Genomic DNA, 24,626 nt, shown 5'->3' on the forward strand with positions numbered 1-24,626 from the left:
AATGCTTATGTTTTTTTTGTAATAAAAAAGTTTGAACATAAAGCAAGCAGCATATAAGTGTTATCACTATTTTTATACCTGACATTTGAAAGTAAATGTTACATAAAAATTATTCATATATATATACATATATACAGACATACATATAGACTTGACCCTTGAACAATATGGGTTTGAACTTCATAAGTCCATTTATACATAAATTTTTTCAATAAATAGGAAACTTTTGGAGAAAAATAGTAATATTTGTTGAGAAAATAATATTTTGGACAAAAAATAATTTGAAAAATCTTGCAGATGAACTGGATCACCAAGAAATATTGAATGTTAATGTTTTCTATACTGTGTAATGAATATGACTGTAAATATATATTCCATAAAACATTTATAGTAATTCATTCATTAGTATATAGGCTAGGCTACCGTGAAGCAATTCTATAAATTACATTGGTCTACCATAAAGCAATCACATTGCTGCTGCTTTGTTATCAATGCATGAATTGTTACACCTGTAAATAAAAATGACTTCCTTTTCACATTATCTTTTCACTTTTGATGTCTAGTATTAGTAATATGTATAACATCTTTACTGTTTTGCACATATAGGACAATATTGATGCAGGTAGTGACAGATGATTCATCTTGTAAATAGATGATGTAAACATATGATATCAATAAATATAGTATGGTACTGCAAATGTATTTTCTCTTCCTTATGGTTTTCTTTATAGTTTTTCTTTATTGTGAGAATACAATGTATAATACATATACAAAATATGTTAATCAACTGTTATTTGTAAGGCTTACAGTCAACAGTAGGCTATTAGGAATTAAGTTTGGGGAGAATAAAAATTTTATGGATTTTCAACTGTGTGGGAGGTCAGCATAGTTATGAATAGGAAAGCAAGAAATACAGATTTAACAGAGGGTGATATATTAGGAACTTAAATACCATAAAAGTCTTTTCTATCAGTAGTGTAATTTCCAAAACAATAAACAACTCTTTGGGAAAAAATGGGTACAATTATAACTTAATAGTTATAGAGCTTCCATTTCTGGAAATTTAGTGTATGCTAAAACCATCTAAAATGCCCTGTGTTTATATGTAAAATGGAATGACGTTTTAGCTTGACATAATCAAAAAGTGATTTTTCACCTACATAAATGCTGATGAGACAGCCAAATTTATGTGGAACATGTAATAATTTTTCATTGTGTACAATTGTGCAACATATTGGAGGATAATGTAAATCCCTTGTACCCATGCTATAAATAACAGTATACCCCTTGTAACACACGCCCACACATAGGCACACAGGATTTGCAAAGTTTCCAAAACAACTATTTCAGGCAGCACCTCCCACTCTTTAAAGTCACCAGTCTTCCTGACCTTCTCATTTTATAGAAAAAACACTGCAGTTATCATTGGTCAACTGACAAGTGATATTTAGAGATTTAGTCTAGGGGCAATTTCAGGTGTTAGGGATATATTAAAGAACCAAGTTTGCCCAATTTTTCTTTTCTCTTAAGTTTTTTGTTGTTGTTGTTATGGAAGTGACCCAAAATAATATAACACAGAAAAGTATATTGTGTAGTATATTTGGAATTGACAGGTTTATCCATGATGTATTTATTAAATAATGTTTATTATGTGCGTATTATGAGTCAGACACAAAAGAGGGCTTGAGAGGAGGCAGTGCCATGCTTAAGCATGCTAAAATTTTTGTAACTTACTCTTCAGTGACAGCACTGAGATTGCTTTGAGCATGTGGATTAAATAATCTGATTTGTACTTCAACAGAATCCCTCTGATTGTTCTGTAGAGAATAGAAATTGGTAGAGGAATGAAAGGAGAATTAAATTAGAGGGATGGGCTGAGAATAAAATAGATGAGAAATGAGGGTGAGTCCAACTACAGTGTGACAGTAGGTAGACGTGAATAAGGGCCACATATATTGCAGAGATTGAACAGATAAGACTTGTTGAAGGATTGAATTTCTGAGGTGCTGGAAGAAAGCATTTTTAGGATTGATCTCTTGGTTTCTGAATGGAGAAAATCAGTGGCATTTACAGATAGAGTTTAGGATGGAAGGGGTCATCTATGGAAAAAAGACCCTGAAGATTATTTTATTTGCCAGGATCTCAGGGCTGAAATCCCCATATTTAAATTTCTTTGCAGATTTTAATACCTATATTAAATTAAAGCTTATGCATGATGCAAGTAAAAGCAAATAGTTAAAGGAGAGAAGCATGTAATTCTTCATCACTATTCATGACTATGGAAACAATTTTTTGTTGAGTCTCAGCTTTTCCATAGAAAGTTACTGGAAAAATTCTGACAGATAATTCTACTAAAAATTCAGTTTCACCAATATTTAATACCTCCTATTGTCTTCATTACAACTCAGGTAAATAAATAAAACTAGTTGATTTCAATTATTGTACTTAATTGTACTCAATTACTCGATAATTGAGTACTTCACAAAGCATTTTCACAAGTGACCTTTTTTGCACAATTATAACTGTAGTCAGCACTTTCACATATTTGTGTTTTTAGATAACTTCTATGTATTATCAACTTTATGCCTAAAAGTCAGTGACATAATTTCTTTAGTTGAACAAAATACTCTGATGAGTAAAATAGAAAAAAAATAAAAGAACACTCAGGTTAAACTGAGAACTTAAAACAGCACATTTTTAAAGCTCTTGTGACAATGAGGTCAGAAAAGCTTAAACTATGAAATAAAATATAAAAGACTCAACATTTAACAGGAAATGCTTTCATTCAAAGAATTAAATCTTATCATTTTGTGTATATCTTGAGTTCTGGCAATTTTATGTTTAAAGTTCTGACAATCTGAATGTTGCTAGTAAAAAAAAAAAAACTTTAAGTTTACAAAACATAGATGCTATTTTTTTCAACAAAGTGAAGACAAATCAATGATATTCTTTTTCTGTCCTGACTGACAATATGTTCTCATTAATTTCCATTTTATTTATCCTACCCTGTGTGAGATTATATAACTGAAGAGAAATAAATATTAAATCAGAAACAGCCACAAGAACAAGCTATTACTTATTACTGGATATTACACTCCATTATTTAAAATCACACACATACACACACATATACACACACACTCTTACTCATATACACACTCATACACATGTATATATATTGTACTTAATAGGATTAAAACCCCATTATACAACCCTAGTTTTTGTTACCTTCTCTTAAAGCAGTTTGCTCCTTTCTACTAAATTTATAATTCTTACTGATACTTATCATTCTATGTTATTAATGAAAAATTTTGGGGCTCTAGAATCACACAGAACATTAATTCAACTCCTGCCATCCATTTTGCATACATCCCCCTGTCCCATTAGTTTGGGTACTTTAATCAACTGTTCAGAGTTCTGGTATCATTCTTTATAATATGATGCTAATATCTTCTCTCAATTGATAATTTTTAGGATTTAGTTAATTTTGAGGATTAACTGACATAATGGATATATATTGCCTAACTTAGTGCCTTGCACATACAGATTGGTCAATAAAGAAAAGTATCTATCTGGAAATTTGTCCTCTGACCAACATCTCCCCATTTCCTTCATCTCCCAGCCCCTGGGGACAACTATTCTACTCTGTTAGGCCTTATTAGATGCCACATGTAAGTAATATTATAGAGTGCTTGTCTTTGACTTCTTTCACTTAGAATAATACCCTCAAGTTTCATCCATGTTGTTCCAAATGGCAGGATTTCCTTCTTTCTCATGATTAATATACCATTGTACATACATACCACATTTTCTTTACTCATCCATCCTTTGAAAGACACTTAAATTGTTTCCATATATTGGTTATTGTGAATAATGCTGCAATAAATATGGGTGTGCAGATGTCTCTCTGAGATACTGATTTCATTTCCTTTGAATATATACTCAGCATTGGGACAGCAGGATCATATGGTAGTTCTAATTTTAATTTTTTAAGGAAACTCCATACTGCTTTCCCTAATGATTATACCAATTATACCTTCCCACCGATGGTGTACCAGTGTTCTCTTTTCTCTACATTCTTGCCAATATTTATCTCTTGTCTTTTTTATATAGCCATCCTAACTGGTATGGGATATTACAGTAAGTTCTGGGGATATATAATGTTCAGTATTGTGTTTGTAGTTAATAATACTGTATTATATAATTAAAAGTTGCTAAGAGAGTAGAACGTAAATGTTCTCACAACACAAAAAGAAATGTTAATTATGTGATGTGATAAAGGTGTTAGCTAAAGCTACAGTGGTAACTATATTGCAATATATAAGTATATCAAGTCAACATGTTATACACCCTGAACTTCCACAATATTATATGTGAATTTTATCTCAATAAAGATGGAAGAAAGAAAAGAGGCTATATAATATGAGGCTTGAATAAAATTCTAAAAATTTGTCTTAGTTTTCTATGGATGGTTATAAAGTATTTCAGAAAGAGTATATGATGAAGAGAGCATCTTTGATACCTGATCCCCAGGGTGACCTCAGTTTCCTCAATTGTTAGCCATTTATTAGTCAATTATGTAGCTCCCTTCACATTGAATCAAGACAAGTTACACATGATAAATGAAATTCCATAAAAGTGACAGTATTTGATGTCTAAGTTAAAAAAGACATTGCAGGTTTTACATTGGTCTTCTGGACAGGTTACTATGAAGGAAGCAAAACATCACACTTGAGAATACTTAAGCTACCCTGCAGAGAAATCTATATCAAGAAGAGTTGAGACCCTTGGCCAAAAACAAGCACCAACTTGCCAGTCATGTTTACAAACCACCTTGTAAAAGGTTTCTCTAACCCAAGTCAAGACCAATGATGATAGTGGCCCAACCTCAGGAGAGACCTCACAGCAGAGCCACTCCTGAAAGCCTATCCTACAGAAACCAGAGATAATGAATGACTGTTGGTGTTTTAAGCCACTATGCTTTACAGTGATTTGCTATCGCTGTGAGACATAGTGGTTTAAATAGATATCTAATACAATAGATATCTAATAAAATAGATATCTAATACAATTTTAGCACCATGATGAAGAATGCTCTCTAACAGAAATCTAAATGTGTGACAGTAATTTTGGAATCAAATAGTAGGTACAGCTTGAAATGGCCTTGAAGAAACTGTGAAAGAAAGCCTGAAGGTCCTTGAGGAATCTGTGGGAGTGTACTTAACGGAAAGTAAGAAAACATTATTGGAAACTTGAGGAAAGAGGGTAATTGTAGAGATGTGATAGAAAGTTTTACAACATTTTAGCCTGAAGAAACGTACAACTCGGAAAGCTTATTTCATGAACTGATCTAAGGAAATTTCTAGCCAGAATGTTGAAGGTGTCACCTGGCTTCTTCTCGCTGATCAAAGTAAAATGTCAAAGAAGAGATATAAGTCAAAGGAAGATTTGTTAAATATAATGGATACAGGATTTGCAGAGTTCGATGCTAATTTTTTCCCCTCATTCACAGCTTTTCCAAATGACAGAAAGAAATGGCAAATAGCTGCCAGGCAGAGATCAAATCCATGGCACTTTCAGGAAAATATGATCTAAAGATAAAGCCAAGGTTGTAGTGATACAATTTTTATTTTTTTTTTACATTTTCAGAAAAGTCTAGCACTGTTGCTCTAAGAACATTTTGTCATATAAAAACACACTAAGGATCTTAAGAATATGGCTCACAGATCCTCTTCCTTTAAACTATACATTTTGTTAAGAACCTTAATGGAGTTGTCCCTTAACCATCTCAGTATATTCCAAAGGAAGAGAAGAACTTATCTTAAAGAGATTTGTGCGTGTGGCATTTAAATAATGAAATGAACACTAATAAAATTCATACGATACTCACAAAGTTTTGAAGATACTTATACTATGATAAATACTTTCAATTTCAATGCAAAAGGACAGAGACAACACAAAATGAAAACAGGCACGTGGACTCCCTTACTACTATGGACAAGAACGAGATGAAAAGACTTGCCAGCTACAAACACCTGTCCTTTTTATATGGGGGGGAAAAAAAGGATAATAAATAGGATAGAATCTAGAATCCAAGGGACTGAACAAGGATACAAGAATTACTGCCGGGGAATAGGGATCATTTCTAAAGAATTGGCAACATGTGTCTGGCCAAGTATCAGAATTGTTATGGAACAATGATAGCCGTGTGCTCCCTTTTTCTCTTTTTTGAAAATGAAGGTCTAGGGGCGCCTGGGTGGCGCAGTGGGTTAAGCGTCCGACTTCAGCCAGGTCACAAACTCGCGGTCCGTGAGTTCGAGCCCCGCGTCGGGCTCTGGGCTGATGGCTCAGAGCCTGGAGCCTGTTTCAGATTCTGTGTCTCCCTCTCTCTCTCTCTGCCCCTCCCCCGTTCATGCTCTGTCTCTCTCTGTCCCAAAAATAAATAAAACGTTGAAAAAAAATTAAAATAAAAAAAAGAAAATGAAGGTCTAGAGAGGTTATCTGTCTCACTGTACTATGGGTGTATGAAGAGGGGGAGTAGGGAGAGAGATAACTTGTCTCTTTAGTTAATAGATCTTCAGTTGAAAGGAACTGTTTCCTTTCCAAGTAATTGTATTCCAGTAATCATACCCGAAGTGCTTTTTCTATATTTGCAAGCTGAATTTGTACTGTTAGGATACTAGTTAGAGTCTTTAGAAGATGAAGGGATTTTTGAACACAGAGAATCCAGAATTATTAGGGATCAGTGGATAAACTGTGGTGGTCACTCTCTGAGATGGTCCCCAGGGATGCTCTCCTGCTGGTATTCAAATCCTTGTTTAGTACCCTTCCACATGAGATCAGGGCTGGCCCTATGTGCCCCACAGATTATAACACAAGGGATTTTGCATTACTTGTATAGGTAGTTATAAAAGACATGTTAATATCAGCGTTTGGACTTTGGACTGTTTGATCATGGGGAAGCCAGCTATCACGCCATGAAGACACTCATTCTGCCCTAGGGAGAGGTCTATCTGGAGAGAAACTCAGGATCCCAACTATCAGCTACTACCAATGTGATATGTATGATCCACCTTGGAAGAGGATTTTCTAATCCCAGTTATTCAGAGCACGGCAGCACAGATGGCAACTTACTGCTGTTTCATGAGAAATGTCAAGTTTAAACACATCGGTGAGGCCACTCCTAATTTTCTGACACACAGAAACAATAAGAGATAATGGTTATTGTTTTAAGATAAGTTTTAGAATGAATTTTTGCAGGAATAGATAATATCCTACTGAAGTATACCTGATCCCAATTGACACATTTTACATTTCAAAAAGGTAAATATATTTGTTTACCATCATCTTCAGATAGGGGAAAGAAATTAGGTATCAGGCAACATGTAGACAAATTCCTAAGGATGTTGATCTAGACTTTGAATAGGGAAAGTGGGAATTGAAAAAAGTTTTGGCTAAAATAACTAGTGTTACAATCATCAATTTATATTGGTCATATAAGTTGGTTAAAAAATAACTTGCAATTCCTGGTATTAGTTAAACTTTATGTTCCTCAGGAAAATGAAGCATGTAAGTTCAAAAGTGAATTATCTCTTTGTTATTAGAGTATCACAGAAAATAAGTCACTGGAAGAAAGCCCCAGCGTCAGATGTAATTAATAAACAGTGGAGAGTATCCAGTATTCTAGTAAGCAAGTGTTGCATATGTGGGTGATGGTTGGCAGTAGAGGACTGAGTTCTGGTCATGAGGTAGAGCTATTCGTTTGAGCACATGCTATCTTGAGGTTTTGAATGGGGTCCTGAGATCTAGTCAACCTCACTATTCTTTCCCTGGAGAAGAGTATTGTGAAAATCATGATGTTTGTCCTCTTAAAAATTTGTATATAACTTTAGGGATTACATATTCTTTTAGGATTATAAGGACCTTTGACTTGATGTGCTTCATATTTAAAACTGTGTCAGATTTCCTCAACTCTCCTTCTTAACTGTTTTATATACCTTTTGTGCCGATGTATAGTTATGTTAGTAGGAACGTGAGAAACAATGTTTAAGATATAGAGAGAGCAGATTTGTTAACAATTGCTAGAGAAGACTTTAGCATAAAATTTAAAGAGAAATTTCATCAACCTTACCGTCTATATTTCACTAAATTTCATTCATAATGAGTCTCTACTTAGTTGGTAATATGACTTTGTCAGTCCATGAATGTTTAATAGAGGAAGATTTGTCATATTATATATATATTTTTGTACCAGTTAAATATACAGTTGCATGTTTGTACAACAGGAATTGGTTAACTATTCAGCATCTTCTTTATGGCAGAAACTATAGTTACATTATTTTGTTCTTTATTTACAATAACCTGACAGTGTGGGTTAGCATTTCTATTAGAAAAAAAAAAATAAAGAAACTTACACTGTTCCTTAAACTGCTCTTAAAGGACAGTGAGTTGGCATAAATCACAAAATGTAAGCGTAGGGATTCTGACTCATCTTTCTTATTCCCAAGTGGGGCTGATTCCCTGGTACCACAGTACCTTCAATTTACAAACCGGACCTTGTGAATATGTCCTTGAAAATACATCTTGTTTTGCTTGATTATAGTACATTTATCTTTGTTGGTTTATGTTTTACTGAATTCTAGTTTTGTGTTTGTGTGTCAAATTTCATTTAATTACTTTTTTAAAATCTAATTTTCTCTGGTGTGTCATTATGAGTGCTTGAATTTTAAATTTTTTTAACATTTTTATTTATTTTTGAGACAGGGAGAGACAGAGCATGAACGGGGGAGGGTCAGAGAGAGGGAGACACAGAATCTGAAACAGGCTCCAGGCTCTGAGCTGTCAGCACAGAGCCTGACGTGGGGCTCGAACTCATGGACCATGAGATCATGACCTGAGCTGAAGTCGGATGCTTAACCGACTGAGCCACCCAGGCGTCCCCATGAGTGCTTGAATTTTAGAAACCATAGACAATCTCCCATAATCCATATAGAAGCCATTTTATGTTTCTTTCTCCCACTGAAATAAGAACAATGTTGTATTTGATTTTATAATATGGTTCTATATTCTGCAGATTCAAAACTTGTACTATGCTTGAGCACTTAAAACCCGAATATACTAGATTAAAATTGCACAGTGTCTCTATGAGGATCTGTGTTTAAAATTCTTTCAAGCAGTCTAACACTTTTAACACTTTCTATTTTAAAACAAAACTTTGCAAATTTGAGGTAATACAATGTTTCAACTAATCTAATAAAGAATGAACAAGATATTTCTATAGAGTTAGCTCAGAGAGTACTAAATATTTAGCCTGTGTTAGCAGATACATTTGAACTTGAAAGAGAATAATAGTATAAAGTATATTTATGTGCAATTTGGAAGTTTTTCTAAACCTAGATTTAATATGCTCATTGACATTTGCATGGGTAAATGTTTACACAAAGAACTGACAGAAAATTTGGAAGGATTGAAAGATTGAAGAGAAATATGTCATGTTTAGGGATGAGATCCAGACCCTGAATTTTTAAAAACATCCTCATGAAATAATTGAAACAGAAGGTTGAACATTTCCAAGCCACCTTTCATTCAATCACAGTAACTTAGAAATGACTGGCTTTACCAAGCTTGACATTAATTTTACTTTTGAACCTTGTCAATTTCCACATATTCCTTTGGTATTATCAAAATAGAAAAAAAAAAGTCTTAGAAACATGACAGGAGCCATATAGTTATAGCCTTTTATAAGTCACATCTTATCAATCCATCCAAGTTGATGGTTAGCATTGTCATCTCATTTCTAGCCAGTAGTTCACTTTTCTGATTAAAATTGAAAGTGACCCATATTACTCATTTAAAAACTATAAAGTTAAATTTATTTTTCTCTATTTCATACAGTACTGCTTGTTCAAACTTCCCCATTGCTATGGTCATTAAGTTCATCCAGATCACTTCATTCTTCCTCTAACATAATTTGTTTTAATTTCCATCCCCTACCTCCTATGTTTCATCCTGCACAATGTAGAGACATCAGCCTTCATAAAATACCAATTTCACTCACCTGCAAGAAATCTGGGAAGGGTTCTATAATTGATATGTAGTGTACCAAACTGCAGGAAGTAATGCAGCCATTTTAAATATGGCTGCACTGGATGGTCGGTGGGCCTCTACTGCCTGGAGATCTGGTCTCAGATCACTTCCTTTCTTCTTTTTACAGCATTTTAGTCAACTTTTGCAGTACAGGGTCGATGAAGTAACAAATATACCCACAGTGTTCTCCAAAAGCAGCGGCATCAGGGAATTTTCCTTTTTATGAAGGGTGTTTTCAAATCAAATGCTGTGAGTTAGGTACTTTTGTCAGGATTTCAGCCATTCAGAAGATGGTTCATGAGGACACTGAAAATAGCATTTGGAGGTTTCTATCTCAACATTAGATTTTTCTACTTGCACAAAATATTCTGCTGGGACCTGGTTCTTCTGAGCCCCAAGTAAATTATGGGTGGAAATAATTTGAACAAATGTCTCCTAGCATTGGAGGAAAAAACCAAACCATAGAAAAATACCTCAAGAGAAAATCATTTCAATGACTTGCCAGATACGAAGAATGAAGCTATTATGTCTTAAGCTAGCATTTAAGGCCTTCTGCTGTCTGGCCATAAATTGTTTATTTCACTCCTACAATCCTATTACTTGAAGCCAAGTACCATCCATATTAATTCTCCAAATGTGCACTCCTCACCATATCTGAGACTGTTCAATCTAACAAACCAATTGATATTTGTTTAAACAGAGCTCTGGCTTAAAGTGCATTTCATTTCTGCAGCCCATAGCCTTTAAAAATGATGGCTCTTTTATGAAAATACCATTCTTTTTTGCACCTTCTGTGAAAAACTTCAGCCCAGAGTTATGTTTCCTTACTCACATGGTCCATGGAAATTTTTGAGCATCTTTCACACTTAGCATTTATTGCTTCTTGTCTTTTATTATTAGTTATCTTTCCAAAGGTTTATGTGTTGCCTTTCCATTTAGAGTTTAAAATCAAATGAGGATAAAAACTACCATGCACTGTAGTGAATCCTTCATAAACCTTAGCATAGTTCTTAACACAAAGTAAATATGTAGGTAATAATTTAAAACTATCCATTACTAATTACATTTGTGATATTCCTGTAACTAAAACCAATCAAGTTTCTAATATGTCATGTTAGAACCAAAATAACACAAAATGTTTTATTTATATGTGAATATAAAAGTAGGATAATTTTGATTTATTAGTAAATAGGATATTTGGGAAATAGGATGTTTTAATATTAAATAGGATGTTTGAGAAATTGGTATTTTAGCCCAATTTTATAGGGTTGAAATATTTTTTCTATATATAAAATCTATATATGAACATATAGTAATCGTCAGAGTTCTTTAGTATCTTTTAATCATGAGTTCTGTTTAAGGACTTATTTAGAACAGTGGTACTCTCTATGCTGTGAAATTCTCCTGTGTCAAACTGATAAGTACCCAAATCATTGTGGGTAAATATCCAGTAGTGTCACTCCTGGTACTTAGGGTAGTTCTATTTTTAATTTTTGAGGAACCTATATACTGTCCTCTACAGTGACTACACCAGTTTGCATTCCCACCAATAGTACATGAGGGTTCCTTATTCTCCACATTTTTGCCAACACTTGTTGTTTCTTGAGTTTTTGATTTTTGACATTCTGACAGGTGTGAGGTGATATATCTCATTGAGGTTTAGATTTGCATTTCCCTGATGATTAATGATGTTGAGCATATTTTCATAAGTCTCTTGGCCATCTGGATGTCTTCTCTGGAGAAATGTCTGTTCATGTCTTCTGGCTATGTTTTAAATTGGATTATTTTTTGTTTTTTGTTTTTGTTTTGTTTTGTTTTTGTTTGTTTTTGTTTTTTGGTGTTGAGTTATATCAGTTCTGTATACATTTTGGATACTAACCCTTTATTGGATATGTCATTTGCAAGTATCTTCTCCCATTCAGTAGGCTTTCTTTTAGTTTTGTGGGTTATTTCCTTCACTGTGCAGATGTTTTTATTTTTATGTAGTCCCAATAGTTTATTTATGCTTTTGTTTCCCTTGCCTCAGGAGACATATATAGAAGGATGTTGCTACAACCAATGTCAGAGAAATTACTGACTGTGCTTTCTCCTAGGATTTTTATGGTTTCAGGTCTCACATGTAGGTCCTTAATCCATTTTGAGTTTATTTTTGTGTATGGTATAAGAAAGTGGTCCAGTTTTATTCTTTTGCATATAGCTGTCCAGTTTTTTCAACATCATTTTTTCAAGAGACTGTCTTTTTTCCATTGCACATTCTTGCTTCCTTTGTTGAAGATTAATTGACTGTATATTGTGGGTTTATATCTGGGCTTCCTATTTTGTTCCATTGATCTACATGTCTATTTTTATACCAGTCCCAAACTGCTTTGATTATTACAGCATTGTAATACAATTTGAAGTCTGGAATTGTGATACCTCCAGTTTTGCTATTTCTTTTCAAGATTGCTTTGGCTATTCAGAGTCTTTTGTTGTTTCATACCAATTTTAGGAGTGTTTGTTCTAGTTCTGTGAAAAGTGCTGTTGGTGTTTTGATAGGGATTGCATTAAATCTGTAGATTGCTTTGGGTAATATGGATACTTTAACAATATTTTTTCTCCCTATCTATGAACATGGAATGTCTTTCCAATTCTTTGTGTCATCTTCAATTTGTCTCATTAGTATTTTATAGTTTACAGAGTGTAGGTCTTTAACCTCTTTGGTTACATTTACTCCTATGTACATTATTATTTTGGGTGCAATTGTAAATGGGATTGTTTTCTTAATTTCTCTTTCTTCTTAATTATTAGTGTATAGAAAGGTAACAGATTTCTGTACATTGATTTTGTATCCTGCCAGATGTACATTCTTATCTTTGCACTTACCTCACTTTTTAAGTTGACTCCATTACGTAAAAAAGAACCTAGACTCTATTGCTGAAGTCAAGAACCTCAAGCAAGTTTAATGAAATTAACTATACCCAGGGTCCTAAGCTGTCTTCCTTTAAAATTGCCACCTGAAGATTGAGTTTCTCACTATGTAGATCCCTGAATCTTTATAATCCCAACATTCCTTCTATGTAGAACTCAATAGTGGAGTCAGACTATATGTCCTATGTAAATGGTGAGTTGTCTATGTTTTCTCCTGTTGGAAATAATTTTTACTAGATTATAATGTACTCATAGACTCTATTATTATTACCTATGTATTTATGTGACAAATATGGACATACCTTGGAGATATCATGCGTTCAATTCCAGACCATGGAAATAAGGTAAATATTGCAATAAAGCAAGTCAAATGAATTTTTGATTTCCAAACACATACAAAAATTATGTTTATAGTGCTCTGTAGTCTTTTTTCTATAGTCTTTTTAGTGTGCAGTGCACCATGTCAAAAAATGTACATGCCTTAATTAAAAAATATTTTATTACTAAAAAGTGATAACTATTAGCTAAGCTTTTGGCAAGTCATAATCTTTTTGTGGATGGAGTAGCTACTTAGTGTTGATGACTCTGACTCATCAGGATGGTAGTTGCTGAAGATTGGGTGACTGGCAATATCTTAAAATAAGATGACAATGGAGTTTACTACATCTATTAACTCCTTTCATGAATGATTTCTCTGTAGCATGATAAACTGTTTGATAGCATTTTACCACAGTAGAACTTCTTCTCAAGACATGTTACTGCTTTATAAACAAAGTTTACATAATAATCTAAATTTTTCATTGTCACTTTAACAATCTTCACAGCATCTTCACCAAAAGTAGATTCTGCTCAAGAAATTGCTTTCTTTGCTTTTACATAAGAAGCTTCTCATCTGTTCAAGTTTTACCATGAGATTCCAGCAATTCAGTTACATGTTTAGACCTCACTTTTCATTCTAGTTCTCTTGCTATTTCTACCACACCTGTAGTTACTTCCTCCACAGATGCTTTGGGCCCCTCAAAGTCATCCATGAGGGTGGGAATTAACATCTTCCAAACTCCTGTTAGTATTGATATTTTGACTTCTCCCTACGAATTACAAATGTTCTTTTTAAATTTTTTTTTGAGAGGCAGAGAGAGAATATGGGGGAGGGGCAGAGGGAGAAGGAGAGAGAGAATCTTAAGGTGGCTCAGTGCCTAGCATAGAGCTGAACATGGGACTTGATCTCCACATCATGAGATCGTGACCTGAGCCGAAATCAAGAGTTGGCTGTTTAACTGAGTAAGGCATCCAGGTGCTCTTTAATCACAAATGTTCTTACTGGCATCTTAATGCATCCCTTCCAGAATGTTTTCCACTTCTTTTTCCCAGATCCATCAGAAAGATCACTATGTATGGCAATGGTAGGTCTATGAAACATATTTCTTTTTTTTTTTTTTAATTTTTTTTTCTTTTTTTTTTCAACTTTTTTTTTAATTTATTTTTGGGACAGAGAGAGACAGAGCATGAACGGGGGAGGGGCAGAGAGAGAGGGAGACACAGAATCTGAAACAGGCTCCAGGCTCTGAGCCATCAGCCCAGAGCCTGACGCGGGGCTCGAACTCACGGACCGCGAGATCGTGACCTGGCTGAAGTCGGACGCTTAACCGACTGCGCCACCCAGGCGCCCCAACATATTTCTTAAATAATGAAACCTGAAAATCAAAATGACTCCTAAATCCATGGGCTTAAGAATGTATGTTGAATTAGTAGTCAGGCAAATAATAGTCATCTCATTGTACGTCTCCATCAGCTGTTGGGTGACCATGTGCATTGTCAATGAGCATTAATCTTTTGAAAGGAATCTTTTTTTTTCTGAGAAGATCTCAATAGTAAGATTAAAATATTCAGTAAACCATGTTGTTAACAAATATGCTGTCATCTAGGCTTTGTTGTTTCATTTATACAGCACAGGCAGAGGAGATTTAACATAATTCTTAATGGCCCTAGGATTTTGGGAAAGGTACATGAATATTACCCTTAACTTAAAGTCACCAGCTGCATTAGCTCCTAGCAGGTGAATCAGCTGTGGTTTGAAGGTAGGCACTGACTTCTCCTCTCTTGCTGTGACGTTCCTAGGTGACATCTTCTTCCATTAGAAGGCTGTTTTGTCTACATTAAAAATCTGTTGTGTGGTGTAGACACCTTCATGAATTATCTTACCTAGATCTTCTGGAGAACTTACTGCAGCTTCTACATCAGTCCTTACTACTTCACCTTGCATTTTTATGTTATGGTGATGGCTTCTTTCCTTAAACCTCCTGAACTGACCTCTGCTAGCTTCATACTTTGGTTCAACAGCTTCCTCACCTCTCTCAGCCTTCAAAGAATTAAAGAGAATTAGGGCCTTGCTCTGGATTAGTTTTGGCTTAAGGGAATGTTATGCTCATTTGATCTTCTATCCAGACCACTAAAACTTCCTCCATATTATCAATAAGGCTGTCTGGCTATCTCATTCATATATTCACTGGAGTAGCACTTTTAATTTCCTTCAAGAACTTCTCTTTTGCATTTATAATTTGGTTGACTGGCACAAAAAGTCTAGCTTTCAGTCTATCTCAGCTTTTAATATGCCTTCCTCACTAAGCTTAATAATTTCTAGCTTTTGATTTAAAGTAAGAGATAGGTGACTTTCTTTTGCTTGGGCAATTAGAGACCATTGTAGGGTTATTGACTGGTCTAATTTCAATATGGTTGTATCTCAGGGAATAAGGAGACTCAAGGAGAGGGAGAGAGATGGGTGAATGGCTGGTTGGTGGAGCAGTCAGAACACACACACTTACTGAGTTTGCTGTCTTACATGAGTGCAGTTTGTGGCACACCAAAACAATTAAAATAGTAACATCAAATATGACACATCACCATAGCAAATATAAGAATGAAAAACATTTGAAATGTTACAAGAATTACCAACAGAATTAACAAATGTTGTTGGAAAAATGGCACTGACAGAGTTGCTGAATGCAGGGTTTCCCACAAACCTTCCATTTGTAAAATCAGTATTTCAGAAGCACAATAAATCAAAGTGCAATAAAATAAGGTATGCCTTTAATTTCACTTAATACAAAGAAAACCAATATCAGCCCCAAAGAAAAAAATGTTTTGATATTATGAATAATAATGTTATAAATATAAACATGCATATATAAAATATGAAAAAATATTATTGAAAAACATGTCATAAAAGGTTTAAATTAGTTTTGAAATTAGTAAACTTGTTTTAAAATTATTTTTTGGTCAAAATATTTACCTTTTTTTCCAAACCAAATATACCTTCCAGGTTTAAGCCAGAATGTATAATCCTCATCTTTTGGCCTTATTTAGTGTATAACATTTATTCATATTTTACAACTAAATCATATTTACTATATAACACTTAATTGGATTTTATTTTTTAAAAAATTAGTATCCACAGTATGGATGAGATAGATGGATTCAGTTTTTTATCACAGTCCTCTATTCATGCTAGAAAACTTTATGCTGTACATGGAAATGGCAGAATTTAGTTTCCGTTCAGAAACTTGGATTACAATATCATGAGTTCATTTACTTATATTATTAATATATTTTAAGGGAGAAATTTCTGAAAACAATCATTTTATTGTAAACTATTCATATTATAACATCTACCATAAAGGGTATGAAGCTCTCCTTTTATATTTTATTCATCTTTTTGTCATCTTTTTATTGCCAACTAGTTGTACATTGTATCTGGATGGCCTATACAAATATAGCAAATATATGTTGTCCCTTGTACGGTCCATATTAATATTTCCATTAACAAATTTATAGTGGTACCCAAATGGGAAGGAATGGATGTATTTCTGAAAGTGTTGCCCAGAGAATGGCTTGCTTTTCACTAAATGTCTTGTAAAGTGCCATATTGATTTTGTTATAAGAAACATTTGATATTCTGAAAAGGAATCGATAGATGGCCCAAATAATTTAGATACTATCTCTCAAATCAATACTAGTGTATATTGCTTTCCATTAGCTATTTGATGTGACAGTTTGAAGTCAATAATTTTTAAATTTACATTATTATTTATATAAGTAGGTTATAAACACTAAAAAGTGATCTTTTACATATATTATTTTTAAAGTATAATTACTTTAAAGAAGCTCTAGTTTTGACTTTGTTAAATAATTAAAGTAAGGATAATTCTCTGGATTTAGCTTATCTTTTAATAAATCTATCACAATAAGAGAATCATATGTCTATGCATTGAAGAATTCAAAGGGTTATTTTTTATTTTTTTAGAAATTTAAAAAGAAGTTTAGAGTTCAATAACATTTAAAAAGGAAAGATATATTAAAAGAAAACCAATTAATAAAAATCATACCCAAGTTGCTTTGACTTGACCAAAATACATCTTATTAATGTTTATTTATATTTATGTTAATATTTAGCAGTCATGATAATTGATTGTGGCTACTAAATAGTTGTCATTAAGAAAACCAGAATTCAGTTGAGCTAGTACACTAAATTACAAAGTCACTTAGGATTTGACTGCTTTAAATAGTCTTGGATAATTCATTTATTCAATTATTAACTTTATAAGTCAATTCTTTGTAACTGGTAAGCTATGTTAACACATAAGCTTTTGAAAAATAGGCAAGTTTCTTAAATAAGCATACTTAATATGTTTAGATAAATAAGGAAAACTGAATGTACTATTTCAAAGTTCTAGGATGTCTGATCATACATTTTTAATGTGAAGCTATGCCTAAGGATTAGCTCTTAAAAGAGGTTATTAGTGTCAATTCACATATGAATAAATAAAAATTGGCAATATCAAAATCAATATTGGTAACTTTGTTTTTTGCATATTCATTGTAGTGGCTAGTAAAGTAGCATGGAATGGGGGAACTGGAGTGTCCCATATCTAAATGTGAATCACAATAGTGACTTTATAACCTTGGGCAAGCTCATCAGCCTTAGAAATCACGTTTCCTATTCTATGGAAATAACCTCACTTTTGTGGCATTGTGAGGATTCTATTAAATAATAGAACATTAAGATCTGAGAATACAGAACCTGGTGAATAGTGGGGTTTTGTTGTTGTTGTTTGTTTTTGTCTTAAAGTAGGTTGTTTTATTTTAAAATTGTTCCACTTTGATAGGAAAATCTCTCATTATTTATCATAATTTTAGAACCATTTATTTCTATTATGCTTATCTATCATAGGGTTTAAATAGACTGTTAGTTATTAGATGGTAAGCTTTCTCGTCAGCAATGGTTTTCAAACAAAATGGCAGATTTGGGCATATAACCCTTACCTTAAGAAGATGGTAGAATAGAAATAAAAATTGCTTATTCATATGATTATTTGTACTATTTCTCCAATCACCTCAATGATGTGGTGTAGGCAGTTGGGCTGAACGCAAAATAGGATGGAGGCCAATGTTCCCCAGCCACTTTTACCCAGATTCCTGGGACAGGTTGATGACTCTGGACAAAGTGGTAGTTTTTTTAGCATAGCTTTTCCAACTGCTCTGGCCACTCCATATTTATTAACCATCCCATATACATTAACTCTATTGGGTAACCTAAATCCTTAGGATAAATGATAAGCCACTTTCAACTTCCTGTGAGTATCTATTTGACCTTGGACAAAACATATCTAATAATATGTGTATGTGTATAATATGTATATTATATATGTATAATATATATATGTATTATATATAACATATATAATATGTATGTGTATAATATGCATATGTATATGTGATAAATAGAACCAAGAGTTTGTATTTGTTTTATAGTGTATATATACACTATATATATTTATATTATTAACTGTATATTTACAATTATATTTTTATTGTATATATCTGTAATATATATCTGTAATATATCTATATATATTTATATATAGTATAAACCTAGTATAAACTAATATAAATATATTGGTTTTATATATATATGCATATATATATACACACACATATATGTATATTTATATTGCATAAACTCTTGGTTTATATCGGTTTTATATTGGATATATATATTTATATATATTGGCTTTATATTGGAGACATATACATATATATAAGACAGAGAGAGCTAGAGAATGAGAGAGATTTATTATGAAGATAGAGAAAAAATTCTTTCTTATTCAGCCATTTGTTCCATTCAGGCCTTCAACAGATTGGATGGAGCAAACCCACATTGGGGAAAGCAATCTGTTTTACTAGTCTATGTACATACATTTTTTTAAAAGATGATATATGATTAGAATCCCAAATCACCTGACTATAGGAGGTAGGCAGGTAGCACTACAGGTGATGTAGGCTTGATGTACACAAAAGAAAAGAGGCCGTGATAAATTGGAGGGCACATTTTCTTTCTGAAGGCACTCAAACTTAATTAAAATGAAATGTTTCTAGCCCAGATATGCCTTCAAGCATCTAGGTTGTGACACTTGTCTAGATGATGTTTGGAAAATGAATTAAGTGAATTGTGGGGAAGGTGAATTAGAGATGCAGTGGTTTTGTGTGGGAAGCTACTTCAATAATAGAGGTAAAAGATGATGCAATCTTGCAGGATTGGTGGCAATAAAAATAGTGAGAAGTAGGTGTGTTTTAAATATACTGATGCATAGGGGCACTTGTACCCCAATGTTCATAGCAGCACTCTCAACAATAGCCAAATTATGGAAAGAGCCTAAATGTCCATCAACTGATGAATGGATAAAGAAATTGTGGTTTATATACACAATGGAATACTACGTGGCAATGAGAAAAAATGAAATATGGCCTTTTGTAGCAACGTGGATGGAACTGGAGAGTGTGATGCTAAGTGAAATAAGCCATACAGAGAAAGACAGATACCATATGGTTTCACTCTTATGTGGATCCTGAGAAACTTAACAGGAACCCATGGGGGAGGGGAAGGAAAAAAAAAAAAAAAGAGGTTAGCTTGGGAGAGAGCCAAAGCATAAGAGACTGTTGAGAACTGAGAGCAAACTGAGCGTTGATGGGGGGTGGGAGGGAGGAGAGGGTGGGTGATGGGTATTGAGGAGGGCACCTTTTGGGATGAGCACTGGGTGTTGTATGGAAACCAATTTGACAATAAATTTCATATATAAATAAAAAATATATATATATATATTTTGAAGATAGAACCCCCCAAAAAACTTAAACTGAATGTAGAAGGGGAGGAAAATGTAGAAATTACGTGTAATTCTTAGGCTTTTGGACTGTGCATATCATTTTTGATGCCATATTCTGGTGTTGGAAATAACAGACAAAACACAAGCTTTGGGGATCATTTCATTTTGGATGTGCTGCATATGAGATACCTATCAAATCCCAGAAAGGAAGCTTCAGGCAGTTGGATACATAGGTATAAAAAGTGTAGAAATGATTAGAGATTATAGTGCTAGAGTATAATTTTGAGAATCATCAGTCTGGAAATAATTTTCTTTTTTAAAAATTTTTTTTAACGCTTATTTATTTTTGAGATAGAGAGAGACAGAGCATGAACGGGGAAGGGTCAGAGAGAGGGAGACACAGAATCTGAAACAGGCTCCAGGCTCTGAGCTGTTAGCACAGAGCCCCACGTGGGGTGCGAACTCACAGACCGCGAGATCATGACCTGAGTGGAAGTCGGCCTCTCAACAGACTGAGCCACCCAGGCACCCCTGGAAATAATTTTCAAGCCATGAGACCAGATGAGATCTTTCACAGAGATACAGTTGACATCATGGACTGAAAATGCCAGCTTTGAGAGAAAATATAGAGGCATATTTTGCAAAGGATACTGGGAAGAAATAGCCAAGGGATAGGTAGAAAACCAATAAAATGCAGAGTCAAAAAGTCCTAGAGAAGAAGATATTTCAAGAGGAGGGAGGGGCCAGCTTCAGGGAGGGTTCCAAGAAATCTTCCATAGTGACAACAAATAGGAACCAATGAATTTGGCAATATGGAGGTCTTTGGCAACCTTGATAAAATAAGTTACAGTAAGTTCAGAGAACGTAATTCAGAATGGTGTGGATTGCAAAATGGAAAGGAAATGAGCATATGGAGGTGTATTTGCACCTCTTTAAAACTTTTAATTCTGAAGAGTAGAGAATGGGGAATACCTTGAAGGATATCTGTGGTAAAAAGGAAGTTTTGTTTGTCTTTTATTTTTTAGAAAAATGCTGGAATCATCCTTCTTTTTTTTTTTTTTTTACAGAATAATATTAGAACATTAAAAATACCACATAGTTAAACAGGGATCAATATTCTTAGAGTGAGAGTGAATGCATAAGGAGCATACAGGCAAGAGGTGATTTTGAAAACTGTAGAGGCATTTCTGCTCTGCAAGAGAAGGGAAGACAAAGAATATGTATACAGCTTTAGCTATATTTGTAGATTTGGTGGTAGAGGATGAGGGAGTCTGTTTAAATTGCTTCTATTATCTCAGTGAGGTACAAAGACAAAGTCATCAGCTGACAAAGGAATGAGGATGTTGGGGTGGTTAAAGAGCAGACTGTGAAATCACCCTTATAGTGTATGGGGAAGTGCACTCACTAGGAAAGTGTAAGAAGATGGCTACAAAGTGTTCTTTTGAGTTTTGTGGTCATGTATTAAAATAAGACATGTCCACACAGTGGTGTGGTTTTCTCCATCATTTTAGGTGCTCCTTTGCACACAGAAAAAGGCAGATAGGTGGGTTTACCTGGTGTAGTAGTTTTCTAGGGCTACTATAACAACATATCACACACTTGGTGGCTTATAACAATATTAATGTGTTGTCTCTTGGTTCTGGAGGCTGGTGATCGAGGGGTTAGCAGGGCTAATACCTCTGAGACCTATAGGGGAACACTTTCTTGCTTTTTCCTAGCTTCTGGTGGCTTATTGACGATCTTTGGCATTCCTTGCCTTGTGTCTACATAACTCCAGTCTCTGTCTTTGTAGTTCCTTGGCATTTTCTCTGCATTTCTCTATCTTTTCATGGCTGTCTTCTTATAAAGGCACCACTTATATTGGAATTGGGGACATATTTTATCCTAGTATGATCTCTAATTTAACTAATTATATCTGCAATGAACCTATTTCCAAATAAGGCCATATTCTGAGGTCCTGGGTTTTAGGACCTCATCATGTTTTTTTCACCAGGGAAACATAATTCAACCCATAACATCTGGATTGATGTTTTTGCCAGGGAAGTATGACTCAGGGCTAGATATAATGTTAACTGATTTCTTGTAATTCCAGGAAAGTCAGGTATGTTTTTAGAACTGCATTTCCTACTTATAAGATGAGAGAGTTGGTCTTGATAATCTTGATGATCTTAACATTCTATGGTGTATTCATATATATTCCTAATTCAAACTTTATTTTAGTCTAAGGGGGTACATCTTTCCTATCACTTTCAGGTAATATGAACCTTTTAAATTTACTCGATCTATTTCTACAGTACAAAGGTAAAGTGGACATGTAGACTTCGACTATTTTAGGGAGATCTCAAAAAAAGTTAACACCGGGATCATAAGATTCTGAAATATTTAGTTTGCTTACTTATGTTTGCTGCTATTAATCAGAAAAGTGATATGCCACATTGACTAAAGAAAACCTGAGCAGAAAGAGAGCTAGTGGTTGAATTTGGATTTGCATGTTGACTGTTGGCCCTTAAACTTACCATAAGACTGAGACTATTACATTTATCTGTATATGATACAGTAAACATCTTGCAGTTCATTGATAAATGTAAATTGTGGTTTATTAGGAAAGTTACTCAAGTATTATATACAAAAAGAATTTATTGTAAATTTTTTGAGTTCAAGATTAAACAGAAAAGAAAACATATTGCAGTTCAGAAAGCTCATCAGCTACTGCGGTGATACTTATTTTTCAAAGACTGTATCTTGCTTCTAGTTCTGTTTTTAATTTTAAATTATCTGGCTTGCTGAATAACTTCATTCTGCAGGTTTTTTAAAAAAAGCTTTTGGATTAACATATTGCCTTCATCTCAGGAAAAAATGCATATATCTTTTTTGATGAATCTATTATTCGAAGGACAATGATGCTATTTGGTTGGCTACATTGTATATAACTTATGTTCTAAATTATTATAGAAATGTTGTTTATTGAAAGGTAGCAGGAAGTTAAAAATACAGTAGTGAATACCTTTTCTGTCCATACATTCCAGTGATATCAGCATTTTCCATGGTATAGAAATTATTCGTTTTATTCTTTAGGCCCTATAGTATTCTTAAAGACAAAATGCACTAACAGATGGAATCAAAATAAATAAATATGATGATTAGCCCTTTCAAAATCAGAATTATCCCTTTGTTTTAATTTTTAAAATACTGTGAAAACACATACACGTGGGGAAAAACGCAGAGTATAACATGGTTCCTGTGTATCCTATGACTGTTATGTCACATGTCACTCTTTGTTCTCCTCTTCTCTAAAGAAAACATCAAATATGAATTCCTGGATTAAGTAGATTCTTGCATTTATCTATGTCCTTTATTCCTCTATAAACAAAACTGCATGAAACTCCAAAGTTGTTTTTTTTTTTTTTTTTTTGTGAAGGGGTAAACATGTGATGTATAGGTTGCTACTCCTGTTTGACACATATGTATCATAAATATATAATAATATACCTAAAAGTTCATATATATGGTAACATATAAAGAAATTAGTACTGTAAGCAATTTATTATATGTACATGATAAATTAACATTATCATTATTATAGCTATGACATTTTATTGATAGTATAATTGTATATCAGGGCATTTAATTCAGGATTCTTATTAGAGTTTGCATTCTCTTTGGGGAGAAAGCAAAAAATTGTTATAAAATCATCCACTTTGGACTTAGACACAGGTGAGTTCAGAAGATCCTGGTTTTATCATTTGCTATCAGTGAGACACTGTGCTTTATACTTTTCTTTTTTTTTTATTTAAATTTTTTTTTCCAAACGTTTATTTATTTTTGGGACAGAGAAAGACAGAGCATGAACGGGGGAGGGGCAGAGAGAGAGGGAGACACAGAATCGGAAACAGGCTCCAGGCTCTGAGCCATCAGCCCAGAGCCTGACGCGGGGCTCGAACTCAGGGACCGCGAGATCGTGACCTGGCTGAAATCAGACGCTTAACCGACTGTGCCACCCAGGCGCCCCTGTGCTTGCTTTATACTTTTCAGGAGAAATCCAATGCAAATGAGCTCAAGCATAAAGGGAATTATTAATTCATGTACCTGTAAGGGATAAGATTCATTTTTGTAACTTCTCAATCCAGGAGCTCACACAAGTTAGGCAAAGATCTGTTTCTCTCTACATATTTTGGTTCTGGCTTCCTCAAGCCACCTTTCAGCATGCAGCTTCATCCTTAATGCCCAGAAAAATGGCAGAGACAGTTCCACACATATACTGCATATGTATGCAAGATAAAGAATGTTGTGCTGTCTCCTATTAGCCTCATTTCAAACCTGAGGAAATAGTTTGGTTAGACTAGCTTGGTTGACAAGACTTTCCATTGGGCAAGAGAGGACTGACATTCATGACAGACTGCCTTGTCAAGACTCTGGAATGAGAGAGGGGAGATCACCAAAGGAAAAATGATTGAAAAAAGGGCAAGGCATGAAAGA

This window comes from Herpailurus yagouaroundi, unplaced genomic scaffold (genome assembly GCF_014898765.1).
Source record: "Herpailurus yagouaroundi ecotype Mexico unplaced genomic scaffold, PumYag 28, whole genome shotgun sequence".
Lineage (NCBI taxonomy): Eukaryota > Metazoa > Chordata > Mammalia > Carnivora > Felidae > Herpailurus > Herpailurus yagouaroundi.